This window comes from Ambystoma mexicanum, chromosome 6q, assembly GCF_040938575.1.
Source record: "Ambystoma mexicanum isolate Mex_15411 chromosome 6q, UKY_AmexF1_1, whole genome shotgun sequence".
Lineage (NCBI taxonomy): Eukaryota > Metazoa > Chordata > Amphibia > Caudata > Ambystomatidae > Ambystoma > Ambystoma mexicanum.
Genome location: NC_090937.1, coordinates 1,213,045,232 through 1,213,060,509, shown reverse-complemented (window position 1 = coordinate 1,213,060,509; position 15,278 = coordinate 1,213,045,232).

Here is a 15,278-nt window from a genome sequence, read left to right as displayed (position 1 = left end):
GTTTTAGGCTTTCACCTTGGCTACCAGGTAGGTGAACCCACACATGTGAGGTGCCGTTTTCATCGGGACACCTGTGGGAATGGTGGACTGTAGGCCATGTGTTATTGGGGGCGTGTTTCGATGGGTGAGTCGAACTAAATGTGCGGAAAATGCATTTTTTTACCACATTTCGGAATTTTCAGGGGTGTCTGGGTAATAATTTTTGGGACGATGTGCCCAAATCATACCTCTGTGGATTCCCACAGCTGTCCTCTTTTCAGAAATGCATGTAGTTCCCTGTTTTTCCTGGTGGCTTGGACACCTGAGGCCCATATCTGTATGCTGTGCCGGTCGTCAGAGCGTCTGAAATTCCGGTCTGAAAACAGACTTGGGGTTACTTGTGTTTTAGGCTTTCCCCTTGGCGGCCAGGTGGGTGCACCCACACATGCAAGGTACCGTTTTCACCGGGACACCTGTGGGAACGCAGGACGGTAGGCCATGTGTTGTTGGGGGCGTGTTTCGATGGGTGAGCTGTGCAAAATGTGCGGAAAATGCATTTTTTTCCCACATTCCGGAATTTGCAGGGGTGTCTGGGTAATAAATTCTGGGGCGATGTGCCCAAATCATACCTCTGCGGATTCCCACGGGTGTCCTATTTTCGGAAATGCATGGGGTTCCCTGTTTTCCTTGGTGGCTTGTACACCCGAGGTCCATATCTGTATGTTGTGCCGGTCGGCAGAGTGTCTGAAATTCCAGTCTGAAAACAGACTTGGGGTTACTTGTGTTTTAGGCTTTCCCCTTGGCGGCCAATTAGGTGCACCCACACATGTGAGGTACCGTTTTCATCGGGACACCTGTGGGAACGTGGGACGGTAGGCCATGTGTTGTTGGGGGGCATGTTTCAATGGGTGAGCCGAACGAAATTTGCAGAAATTGCATTTTTTTCCCACATTTTGACTTTGCGGGGGTTTCTGGGTAATACATTCTGGGGCGATGTGGGCAAATCATACCTCTGTGGATTCCCACAGGTGTCCTCTTTTAAGAAATGCATGTAGTTCCCTGTTTTCCCTGGTGGCTTGGACACCTGAGGCCCATATCTGTATGTTGTGCCGGTCGGCAGAGCGTCTGAAATTCCGGTCTGAAAACAGACTTGGGGTTACTTGTGTTTTAGGCTTTCCCCTTGGCGGCCAGGTGGGTGCACCCACACATGCAAGGTACCGTTTTCCCCGGGACACCTGTGGGAACGCAGGACGGTAGGCCATGTGTTGTTGGGGGCGTGTTTCGATGGGTGAGCCGTGCAAAATGTGCGGAAAATGCATTTTTTTCCCACATTTCGGAATTTGCAGGGGTGTCTGGGTAATAAATTCTGGGGCGATGTGCCCAAATCATACCTCTGCGGATTCCCACGGGTGTCCTATTTTCGGAAATGCATGGGGTTCCCTGTTTTCCTTGGTGGCTTGTACACCCGAGGTCCATATCTGTATGTTGTGCCGGTCGGCAGAGTGTCTGAAATTCCAGTCTGAAAACAGACTTGGGGTTACTTGTGTTTTAGGCTTTCCCCTTGGCGGCCAAGTAGGTGCACCTACACATGTGAGGTACCGTTTTCATCGGGACACCTGTGGGAACGTGGGACGGTAGGCCATGTGTTGTTGGGGGGCATGTTTCAATGGGTGAGCCGAACGAAATTTGCAGAAATTGCATTTTTTCCCACATTTCGATTTTGCGGGGGTTTCTGGGTAATACATTCTGGGGCGATGTGGGCAAATAATACCTCTGTGGATTCCCACAGGTGTCCTCTTTTTGGAAATTCATGTAGTTCCCTGTTTTCCTTGGTGGCTTGGACACCTGAGGCCCATATCTGTATGTTGTGCCCGTCCGCAGAGCGTCTGAAATTCCGGTCTGAAAACAGACTTGGGGTTACTTGTGTTTTAGGCTTTCCCCTTGGCGGCCAGGTGGGTGCACCCACACATGTGAGGTACCGTTTTCACCGGGACACCTGTGGGAACGCACAACGGTAGGCCATGTGTTGTTGGGGGCGTGTTTCGATGGGTGAGCCGAGAAAAATGTGCGTAAAATGCATTTTTTTCCCACATTTCGGAATTTGCAGGGGTGTCTGGGTAATAAATTCTGGGGCGATGTGCCCAAATCATACCTCTGCGGATTCCCACGGGTGTCCTATTTTCGGAAGTGCATGGGGTTCCCTGTTTTCCTTGGTGGCTTGTACACCCGAGGTCCATATCTGTATGTGGTGCCGGTCGGCAGAGTGTCTGAAATTCCAGTCTGAAAACAGAATTGGGGTTACTTGTGTTTTAGGCTTTCCCCTTGGCGGCCAAGTAGGTGCACCTACACATGTGAGGTACCGTTTTCATCGGGACACCTGTGGGAACATGGGACGGTAGGCCATGTGTTGTTGGGGGGCATGTTTCAATGGGTGAGCCGAACGAAATTTGCAGAAATTGCATTTTTTCCCACATTTCGACTTTGCGGGGGTTTCTGGGTAATACATTCTGGGGCGATGTGGGCAAATCATACCTCTGTGGATTCCCACAGGTGTCCTCTTTTCAGAAATTCATGTAGTTCCCTGTTTTCCTTGGTGGCTTGGACACCTGAGGCCCATATCTGTATGTTGTGCCGGTCCGCAGAGCGTCTGAAATTCCGGTCTGAAAACAGACTTGGGGTTACTTGTGTTTTAGGCTTTCCCCTTGGCGGCCAGGTGGGTGCACCCACACATGTGAGGTACCGTTTTCATCGGGACACCTGTGGGAACGTGGGACAGTAGGCCATGTGTTGTTGGGGGCGTGTTTCAATGGGTGAGCCGAACGAAATTTGCAGAAAATGCATTTTTTTCCCACATTTCGACTTTGCGGGGGTTTCTGGGTAATACATTCTGGGGCGATGTGGGCAAATCATACCTCTGTGGATTCCCACGGGTGTCCTATTTTCAGAAATGCATGGGGTTCCCTGTTTTCCTTGGTGGCTTGGACACCCGAGGCCAATATCTGTATGTTGTACAGGTCGGAAGAGCGTCTGAAATTCCGGTCTGAAAACAGACTTGGGGTTAATTGTGTTTTAGGCTTTCCCTTTTGTGGCCAGGTAGGTGCACCCACACATGTGAGGTACTGTTTTCATCGGGGCACCTGTGGGAACGCGGGTAGGTAGGCCATGTATTGTTGAGGGCGTGTTTGATGGGTGAGCCGAGCGAAATGTGCGGAAAATGCGTTTTTTTTCCCACATTTTGGACTTTGCGGGGGTGTCTGGGTAATAAATTCTGGGGCGATTTGCCCAAATCATACCTCTGCGGATTCCCACGGGTGTCCTCTTTTCAGAAATGCATGGGTACCCTGTTTTCCTTGGTGGCTTGGAGATGCGAGGCCCATATCTGTATGTTGTGCCAGTCGGTAGAGCGTCTGAAATTCCGGTCTGAAAACAGACTTGGGATTACTTGTGTTTTAGGCTTTCCCCTTGGTGGCCAGGTAGGTGCACCCACACATGTGAGGTACCGTTTTCATCAGGACACCTGTGGGAATGCGGGACGGTAGGCCATGTGTTGTGTTTGTGTGGTTTTCATAACGTTTTGACCCATTTGCTGGTGCCCTTTGTCACACAACCCTTTCATTTCCCTAATGTGACCTACATTTAGTCGCTGCTTTAGGCACCATACTCTTTTGTAACCTGCGCAAGTCACCTACTCTTGAAAAGGTCTGTCTCTGCTCTTTCAAAAAATGTATGCTTGCCATTCCTCACCACATTGGTTTTCCCGATTTGTACATGCTAAGTGCGTCTGTTCAGGCCGTGAGCGTAAAATTCATGTGTACCATGTCTCTGTGTTTGTCTTGTGGTATTGCTTGTTTTGTAAAACACTACAAAAAATGTGTGCTTTCCTAACTGCAAGAGTAGGGGGAATGTAGCGGAGCATTGCTTTTCTCAAAAATCATAGAAGTCATTGCTGTACCAAGCCAACCATGTCCAACACATACCTTTTGTTCTGTCATTTTGCCGCTTTTCCCCCCAATCTATGGAAGTTTCCCTTACCTAGTTGTTGCCTGACCTACCCAAATCACCCCTTCCTAAACTTGGAATTTTGTCTACTTTTCAGAAATAAATGCCTTTCCGCCCTCCAAATCGTCTTTCCTACCCTTTTCTACCAATTCGTCCATGCATGTCCAATTGGCAAAAATGACCAAAATCGCCTACCTCTCACAAAATTGTTGATAACCACAACAAAATATTTTTTTTCCGTTTCCACTCAACCTGTTCTTGAAAGCCAGGAAATTGGGGAATTCAGCACAGCAAACCATTTGTTACTAGCTCTTACAAGGAAAAAAAACACAGGCTACTCTGTACATCAGTTTATTGGCATTTTTTTAAAAAAAAAAACGTTTTTGGTTATTTTCCCTCACCCCCCTACAGCAACCTAAGATTCCTGGGTGGCGTTACGACCGCCTTCATATGGGAAAAACAGGAGCCAAATTTGGCTGAGATATCTCATGTAACAAAAAAGTTGCAAGCCATTGAATGGCCACATACCGAAATCACCAAAAAAGTCCCTGGCACTGGGGAGAAATACCCATGGCACTTAAAGGGTTAAAAAAGCATACATGCTATAATAATGTACTTATGTAGAAGTGTGTTCTTTTTACAGTAGCTGTCTTTGGCAATCTTCTTCTTTCCTGTAATTGCAAAAGAAAGTTAGTGGGTATGTGTTGTAATGGTGAAGTACTTTTAATAAGTGAGGTTGTTATTTACGAAGGTAGGAGAGTTGTTTGGGGAACCAAAAATAATGAGGTTGTGTTATGGGTGGTGTACTAGAACAATTTGAGTATGAGTTGCCATTTGGCACATTGGAAGGAACAGGGCAACAATGGGTTTGTGAAAACAATGCATATCTAGGTTATTTTTTTGCTGCTTATGTTATGTTATGTTATGTTATTTTATTGAACTTGTATAGCATACTTTGGTGGTATACACATATGTGTGAACAGCTGGAGAATGGTGGCAGTGTAAGGGATGCAATGAGTGAGGTTGGAAAGTGTGACATGTATAGGGAATGGAAAATGGAAAATGCAGATTTGGAGCAAATTTGTAAGTGGCAATTTGTGTGTGGAAGTTTAATATGTTGGTGGTACATGCATATTTTCCAACATGACCCATTGCAATATGTAGGTGCTTATGAAGTCTTGGTTTTTTTCTTTGTATTTTGGGAGTAGTAGTTGCACATTTTCCATTAGAAAAATTGGACTACAAGTCCCAGAATGCAAAGAAGAAACTAGGACTGGATAAGCATCTATAGATTGGAATTGGTGATGTTAGCAAGTATGCATGTACTGTGAAGATATTGAACTTACACACACAAAGTGGCACTTACAAATGTTGGAGAAATCTTTTACATCGGCTTTGTGTTTGTTTTACAAAGAAGTTACACACAGTGCTGCTAAAATATATATATGCATTTCTTAACTTTAGTAGTGAAAATGCTGCTAAAACAAATATTTTTAAATGTGCAGTGCTTTAATTTTTTCATAAATTTAAATGCGACACTTTCCAATCTGTTTATTTGTTTTTTTGTGCATTCTGGGTCATGTAGTCTGAGTTGTGTAATGGGAGAAGTGCTATTAGAAGAGACTGGACCTGATCACGAGTTGGGCAATAGCCCTTAAAGGCAGCGGTAATGGTGTTACCACTGCATTTAAGGGTCCACCCAATTTCGATTCTGGTGGACCCAATGGGGTATGGGGTGTAACAGTTAGCACCTAACCACGTGATCTGGCAGTAATACTGCCAGATGTCTGGGCGCTAATTCAAATAAAGTTGGGTAGTTGATGAGGTCCACAGAATACAAAGAAAGAAACCAAGACTTGATAATCAGCTATAGTTTGGAATAGGTCATGTTGCCAAGTATGCATGTACTGCCAACATATTAAACTTTCACATACCAAGTGTCACTTTAAAATGTTGTACACATCTTTTGTATCTGCATTTCATTTCTTTTAGAAAAAGGTTTCCCACAGTGCTGCTATAAATGCACATACGCATTGTTTAACTTTAATGAAAAGGCTTCTAAAAAGAAACATGTTTAAACGCACAGCGTTGTAATCAACTGCCACTTTATGTGAGCAGGCACTGAACGCTGCATTTGATAGAGTGGTTAAAAAAAAGAGAATGTGCTTGTTGAGCAGTTTATTACAGGGTAAATGGCAGGAACCCTATATTATGCATTTGTAAAAGAGTTGACAAAAATAATAAAAAATATAAACATACCTGTACTATGTCTTGTTAGATGCAGATGTTGTTCAGTCTGCAAGTAGATATCTTTGAGAGTTTTACAATAGTTTTTGATGCAGTTGGCTGTGAGTAACAGGAGACATGTACTCCGAGAGGAGCATTATCTGATGTGTTGAACTAAGATGACAAGGTTACATGTAGAGTTTTTGGATGTGATTGGTGTATGGATGTGACTGTTTGAAAGCAGCCATTGAGGGAGTGTTAGAAACAAAAAATGGCAATGGTAAAAGGGCTTCCCTGTCCTACAAAATCCAGGGTCACAGCGGTAGTCCTCAGACACTATACATACCATCTGGGTTATTTAAGGATGCCGAGCATGGAAAGGGGATTGCTGAGACCGTGGACAGTTGTCGATTTATGCGGACATCGGGGGGATCAGCCAATCAGGTTTTCTCTGTGTGGTGTACAGGAAGCGAGGGTAGCTGGAGTTTGTTTGGTGAGTGCACTGAAGATGGCTATGGCTGTGTCTTTGAGGAAGTAGAGTGTATGGATTCTGGGAGACTTAGATCCATTAGCCAAAGGTGTATTCGGAGCACTGTGGATTGTCTGAGAATCTTGGATTCAATGAATTTCACGTTTCATAGTATGTAGTCCGAGGACGTTGGGCGGAATTCCTCCCGTTTTGTGACAATATGGTTCACTTGAAGCATCCGGACATCATTGTAGTTCACTGTGGATGCAGACCTTTTCGGCTATGTTGCCCAGTATATCATTACAGTTTGCAATGAAGGATACATTTCCATATTCGAAATAGCTCAAGGACAAATGTGGATGCAATCAATTTTATTTTGTCCACAAATTGAGAAAACAAGGCGTAATGTGAACAAAATTCCATGTGCCTTTTGGTGGGATGTAGGCATGACATCTTTTCATAATGAATATATCAAATGTGAAATTGTCAACATTTTTCAAAGTGATGGAGTGCATCTAACTGAGGTGGGCAATCAGATTTTGATTTAAAAGGTTAAAAATGCATTGAAGGAGTTTCTGTAAACACATACACTATGCATTCCATTATTCTTTAGAAGTTCCATTAAACAAAAATGAAAAATAGAAAATAAAATGGAAATAGTTTCTGTAAAAAAAAGACTCGGTAGAATATTTGTTAGTTTATATATTAAACAAAATAACAAAAACAATATATAAAAGTTAAAAAGGGAAAAACAAGTTATTTTAAGAGCCACCATTTTTGCGTGAAAAACAATTAAACAACTCACATTCCCCCAGCCCAAGCCTGGAACTTTCCAAATATCCATGGAGTACCACGCTTTCCAAGGACTATGTAGGCTGCAAAGTGGCCTGTGATTTTTTATTTTTTTTTCCCCAATTCTATTTAACTGTAAAGGTGGTTCCTAAAGGAACCATTTTTTTTATGTTTTGTGATTGAGTATTTTGGGGGGATTTTAGAATTTTTTTTCAGGAGAAGAATCATAAGGTGGGGGAGAGAAGAGAGTTTAGGGGCACCAACCGCAGAGAGAGGGGCAGGTGGACATAGGAAGATGTTGGGCGGGCCTTACATTTAAGGTAGGTGGCAGTGTTTCTCGTGCACCTTGACCGTGCAATTTAAAGCACTATAAAAAAAACTGCTGCCCCCTGCAGATTGGTGCTTCGTAGTACAAACATGGTACTGTGACCCTCAAAAGGTTATGGTCTACAGAGCTTTGTATGGCCTGCAAGGCAGCTACCAGGATCCTCTGCTCCAGAGGAGTAGCCTGTGTGGTTGCAGGAACAGTCGAGGAAAATGGGGTAGAACTTGTTAACCTGCTTCTCTCTGAGAAAGGAACAGTCTTTCTCAGAGCACCTAAGCGGTTGGATCTGTTGTGGCAGTGCATGGAGGTGGCCCCGTAGGAGCACAGCCCAGGATTTCTCCAACCCTGCACCGGTTTCTCTTCTCATGCCTTCCAGATGGTGATGGTGGTGGTGGTGGTAGGGGTGGCTGAGGAGGAGGGATGACCATGACAGATGCCATTGGATTGATTTTTCAGAGTTCTGCAAAGCAAGTCTTATCCTCGTGCTCTCTCCTGGATAGCTAGATTGAGAATGGCTAAAGGTAATCGGTGGGCCCCCTCAGAGGAACCGTCTGAGGACCGCACGACTGCCCATGGATTAGAGAGTCAGAAATAGTAGGAACGTTGTTAAAATCAACTGAGATTGGGTATAGGATTGTCTAGATTGGCTGAAAATGTAGTTTCACACTGTCCCCGGACGTCCTATTTCGTAAACCAGATACCCCATACTATTAAATGGGGCTTTAAAAAAAATTAGAAGAGAATAATATACAAGATATTTATAGTATACAAAATAAATCAAATATTTATGAAAGGGGTATCAGAATGGGAAACATAAATAGGAGAATTTGCAATTTCTGTACAATAATGATCAGGGAAGGAAGAGAGTGAGGTTTTATCAAAGCATCTTTCATTTATATTTTGGGAATTTGATGGGGATGCGCCTTTGTATCTGTTGTCATGACAACGATGAATGTTTGTTTTGCTTTCTATTTTTTGTTGCAACATGTGTTATTTATATGTAATATTTATCAGCCTCAGATGAAGAGCCGGGTTTGGCTCGAAACACTTGTCCGGCTGATCATTCTACATCCATAAATACATTGCTGTAATTTGTCAAAAACTTTTTGCATCCTTTGGCGCAGTGTGTCTTGGTACCTCTCAGTCTGTATCTATTTAACGTGGTAGTGTACTGGCAGTTAACCCACACTCCCACACTCCCTTGACACCCGCTGCCTTTGTGCTAATCATAAGTTATTGTACAAGCGCTGTGGATACCCCTGACTTTTACTGCCATTTGTTACTTGTTTGCTCATATTGCCGTGGGCTGTTGTAGTTTGTGAACAAAGTCTGGACCTTTTGGCAAACTTGTGTGGAGTAGGTTTGTGGCACTGAATACCACTTACTCTGCTACATTGCATACTTTGAGAAGCACACATATTTATTGTTTCAGTCTTCATACGGTCTTTGGGCAGTGAAGGGTTCCATAGCGACAGTACTCATGACTTTTCGTCAGTAAATGTCTGGTGCGGAGGCTTTAGCTGCAGTGATGGAGTTTGGCTCAGAGCAAGGCACAGTGGTGGACATGCAATCTGAAACAGATAGTGCTCCTGAGGGTCAGGAGGGAAGTGATTGGGGAAATGAGTTGTCCATTGATGAAAGTTCCTCCTCCTACTCATCATCATCATCATCTGATGAGGAAGAGGAAGAAAGAGTGCATCCACCTTTTCCCACATGCAGGGGACCTGTTAGGGGGAGGGGACATGCAAGATGTCCACGCAATGTGCCAGTTCCTGACATGGCTGAAGAGTCGCAGTGGGTGCCTCCAGCAATGGCTCAGCCTGTTGTGCCCCCTTTCACTGGTATATCAGGGTGCAAAGGGAATACAGATGGGTTTCAGCCTATTGATTTTTTCAACCTTTTTGTTGATGATGGGTTAATTGTAGATGTGGTTCAGCAAACCAATTTATATGCTGAACAGTGCTTGAGGTCAAGGGGTCCCACTCTGAAACCCCAGTCCAGAGCACAAGCATGGGTTCCCACAACCGATGTTGAAATGAGAACATTTTGGGGTCTCATTCTGCTCATGGGAATATCTCAGAAGCCATCTGTCTCGATGTACTGGTCTACTGTGGCTCCACTTTATAGCCCGTTTTTTGCAGCTACATTGAGTAGAATTCGCTTTCAAGCACTGCGCCGTATGTTGCATTTCACTGACAACTCGGCAGCATTACCCAGAACTGACCCAAACTTTGATAGGCTCTTCAAACTCCAGCCATTTTTGGAGCACTTCACTCACCGATTTGCAGAGGTTTATGTTCCTAGCCAGAACATATTCATCGATGAGTCATTGGTATTGTACAAAGGTCGGCTACTGTTGAGGCAATACATTCCTAGCAAGAGAGCACGATATGGGATCAAAATGTAGATGTTGTGTGAAGGTACCACTGGGTATGTCTGCAGCATGAGAGTCTACACTGGTAAAGACTGTACCCTAAACCCTCTGGGTTGCCCAGCCCATTTAGGGACAAGTGAGAAGATAGTTTGGGATCTTCTAACACCATGGCTCCACAAGGGTCACCATTTGTATGTGGACAATTTCTACAGAGGAATTCCACTGTTCAAGGAATTTTTCAATGTGGGCACACTGGCATGCGGTACAATCTGAAGTAACTGCAAAGGCTTCCCCAGACAACTTGTGTAATAAGTTGGCCAAGGGAGAATGTATGGCATTGCGGTGACAAAGGGATGTGTACCTGCTAAGTACTATTCATGATGAAAGTACTTCAGCCGTGACTCTGCACGGGCAGACTCGGAAAGTGTGGAAGCCCAGCTGCATTCTGGACTACAACAAGTATATGGCTGGAGTAGTCATACAGTGCTGAACACAAGTCACGTGTCTGGTACAAAAAGTTATCCACATGCATTGTGCATATGGCAAAGTATATTGCTTATGTGGTGTACGGTGCAGCTTCTCCACAAAACAACCTCTCCTTTATGAACTTTGAACTAGCAATTGTTCAATCTCTGACTATGGTCCATGTACAAATTCCCTCCTTTCCAGAGATAGAAGATGTGACCAGATTGCAAGAGTGACACTTTGGTGATTATGTTCCTCCCACAGCCACAAAGACACAACCTTACAGAAAATGTAAGGTGTGTACAAAACAAGGAAAGAGGAAGGATACTCAGGTGTACTGTCCCCAATGCCCTTCCCAACCAGCCCTCTGCTTTCACCATTGTTTCCTTTTGTATCATACAAAGGAACATATTGGGCTAACGACTGATTTCCAAAAATGCCCATCATTCCATGAAAGGGACCCTTATCCTCTGAATTTGTGCATGGAGGAATGGCACTCCTGCTCCCTGCACTGGAGGTGTACCTTCAATGAAAATGCAACAGGATGTCAACTCACTTCAATTGATTTAGCGTGCCTTCACAAGCATTGCTAGTCCTGCTTTCCCTTGAGGCCTGGCTACGAAATAAACATCAGTCTAGATCCCTCAGCTCAAGGCATGACTAGTAAAGTAATGCGAATTAAGCTCCTTCCATTTGAGGTGTGCCTGCGAAAGAATAATCAGTACGGATCCCTCCACTCAAGGCCTGCCATGCAGAAGATGGGAACTCCAGTGTGGGTCATTCTCCTTTGGTGTGCTTTGTCAAGCAATGCTAGTCATGCTGCCTCCACTTGAGGTCTGCCTGGGTATGGGACATCACCCCAGTACCTTTCTCTTCAGGCCTGCCTCAGAAGGAAAAGTCAGTCTAGCTCCCTCCGTGCATGGTGTGACTTGCAAAGTAAAGCAATGCATGTTCCTTCCAAATCAGGTGCTTCTTGGAAAGGAATGCCTTCCAGCTCCCTCCACTTTAGGCATGCCTTGGAGAAGATGGGGACACCACTCTGGTTCACTCCCCTTTGGAATGCTTTGGCAAGCAGTGATAGTGCTGCTTCCTCCACTTGAGGACTGCCTGGGAAAGGGACATCACCCCGCTACCTTTCACTTCAGGCCTGCCTCAGACGGAAATATCAGTCTAGCTCCCTCTGCGCGAGGTGTGACTTGCAAAGTAACGCAATGCATGCTCCTTTCAATTCAGGCGCATCTTGGAAAGGAATGCCACTCCAGCTCCCTCCACTAGAGGTGTGCCTTGGAGAAGAAGGGAACACCACTTTGGTTCACTCCCCTCTGGAGTGTTTTGGCAAGGCACGCTAGTGTAGCTTGCTCCACTTCGGGCATGCTTTAGGAAAAAACGTCAATGATGTTCCCTCCGCTTAAGGCGTACATTGGAAAGGAACGCAATTCCAGCTACTTCCACCTAAGGTTTGGCATGCAAAAAAACACCTGTCCTGCTCCCTCTACTCGAGGGCTGCCTTGAAGAAGACCGGAACACCATTCAGGTTCCCTCCACTCAAGGGGTGTCTTTCGAAAAATGTACACGCCACTTTGGCTCCCTCCTTTGAGTCCTAAGTGTCATGAAAGTGGTATTTGGACACCATCTGCATGGTGGTGATGTCTTGCATATCTCGTAACACCCTGCCTTCTTTATTGATTTAATTCAACTGAGATTATGTGTGGTGTAAGTGACATGTTTTCTGTAGGAATGAATTGGATATGATTGGTGTGTGAATAAGGTAAAGCTACGTAGAACATGCAGATGTCATTTCTGTGAATGCACATTCCCAGCACTACAGAAATGATTGACATATTAAACGGTGTGTGTTTTGTGTGGGTAAGGTTGCACATATGAATGTTTCAACATAGGTGCTATGGCCATACTTGAAGTTGGTGTGAAAGACAGCACCTGTAGGGCAGGTAGCCAAGTTAGCCAATGTGAATTTGCTATCAGTATCTGGATTCGAAAGCAGACACATGATATTTGAATGCAGACACAGGTCATATGCAAATGCAAACAAAGAATGAACTCATCTAAACAAAACATTATATTGGAGTGTTGTTGTTAATACAGGAACATAATGAGTGAAATAATAATTTCTTCTTCTCTTATAGTATATAGTTTGGCGAAACCCAAGAATCACAAAGACAATCCCTGTCCACAGCATTACATAATGAAACCATGATCTTGTCTGCAAAACTTGATGTACTTACTAATGACTTTAAGGAACATTTAACCCTTTAAGTGCCATGGGTTTCCCCCCCAGTGACAAGGCCTTTTTTGGTGATTTTGGTATGTCACCATTCAATGCCATGTAACATTTTTGTTACATGAGATATCTCTGCCAAATCTGGCCCCTTTTTTCCCCACATGTAGGCTGTTGTAACGCCACCCAGAAATCCTAGGTTGCTGTAGGGGGGTGAAAGAAAATAACCAAAAATTGAGAAAATGTTGGGTTTTTAAAATAAATGCCAATACAATGATGTACGATGAAGCCTGTGTTGTTTTCGTTGTAAGAGCTAGGAGCAAATGGTTTGCTGTGCTGATTTCCCCAATTTCCTGGCTTTCAAGAACAGGTTGAGTGGAAACGAAATAAAATTATTTTGATGTGGTTATCAACCAATGTGTGAGAGATAGACGATTTTGGAAATGTTTGCCAATTTGACAATTGTGGACGGAACGGAAGAAAAAGTAATTAAAGCTGAATTGGAGGACAGAAAGGCATACATTTCTGAAAAGTAGACAACATTGCAAGTTTAGGACATGGTTGGCCTGGTATAGCAATGGCTTCTATGAGTTTTGAGAAAAACAATGCTCAGCTACATTCCCCTGACTCTTGCAGAAAGGAAATCACACATTTTTTGTAATGGTTCACAAAACAAGCTATACCAAAAGCCAAAAACTGAGCCATGGTACATAGGAGTTTTATGCTTACGTCCTGAACAGGCGTACTTAGCATGTGTAAATCAGGAATACCAATGTGGTGTGGAACAGCAAGGATACATTTTTTAACAGAGCAGAGGTAGACCTTTTCAAAGGTAGCTCACTAGTGCAGGTTACTAAAGTGTATGGTTCCTAAAGCAGTGACTAAATGTAAGTCACATTAGGGAAATGAAAGGGTTGTGAGACAAAGGACATCAGAAAATTGATCAAAACATTATGAAAACCATGCAAACACAACAAATGTCATACCTTCTGACATTTCCACCGGTGTCCCGATGAAAATGGTAGCTCACATGTGTGGATGCAGCTACCTGGGCGCCAGGAGGAAAGCCAAAAACGCGGCTAACACCAAGTCTTTTCAGACAGCAGAATTTGTGGAATGTTGCTCAAGCGCACACCATACAGATATGAGCCTAGGGTGTCCAAGCCACCAAGGAAAACAGGGCACCCCATACATTTCCAAAAAGAGGACACCCGTGGCAATCGGCAGAGGTCTGACATGTGCAAATTGGCCCAGAATGTATTACCCAGAACCCCCAGAAAAGTCCGAAATGAGGTGAAAAAAAAAAAATCTGCACATTTCAATCGGCTCACCCACCGGAAAACGCAGCCAACAACACATGGCCTACCTTTCCGCATTCCCACAGGTGTCACGACAAAAACAGTACCTCACATGTGTGGGTGTGCCTACCTGGCCGCCAAGGGGAAAGCCTAAATGCGGCTAACCCCAAGTCTTTTCGGAAAGCAGAATTAGTGGAATGTTACTCAATCGCACACCATATAGATATGGGCCTAGGGTGTCCAAGCCACCAAGGAAAACAGGGATCTCCATGCATGTCTGAAAAGAGGACACCGGTGGGAATCCACAGAGGTCTGACTTGCGCAAATAGGTCCATAATTTATTACCCAGAAACAAAGTCCAAATTTGGTGGGAAAAACACAATTTACGCACATTTCACTCTGCTCTCCCCCTTTACATTACAACATTCTGTGGCGGTTTAGGGTGTCCCTCAGTTCCCTAAACTGCAGCCTACCATTTTCATTTCTTTTTTTGTTTACCAAACGTCCCTTGGCGCAGATGGGCACATTGGTATGCAATCTGCCCCTAGGGTGCCCAAACCGTACTGCCCCACCCACTTGGGGGCCTGTCCCACATTTGTTGGTGGGCCTCTCCCCCCCAAATAGAGGGGGGGCACCTCATGCAGCCATTTGTAGGAGCCCCAGGCAGGCCTGCATGAGGTGCCCCCATCCATTTGGGGTGGGGGAGTGGGCCACCACAAAATGTCAGACAGGTCCCCAATGGGTGGGGCAGTAGGTTTTGGGCACCTTGGGGGCAGATTGGCACACTAATGTGCCCATCTGCACCAAGGGGATATGGGTAAACAAAGAAAAAAAAACAAATCGTAGACAGCATTTTAGGGGGGGTTGTGGGGCACCCTAAAGCACCGAGGAAATTTGTAATGGGAAGTGCTGGTGGCCCTCTTCCCCCCACCCAAAATGGAGTGGGGCCATCTCATGCAGCCCTACCTGGGGCAGATATCTGCTCCTAGGAAGGGACACCTGACCCAGGGAGGACTTCATGACATGCCCCCCCTTATCTGCCACCAGGGAGGGCTACATGAGATGCCCCCTCTCCATTTGGGGTGGGGGAGAGGTGCACGCCCCATTGCATTACA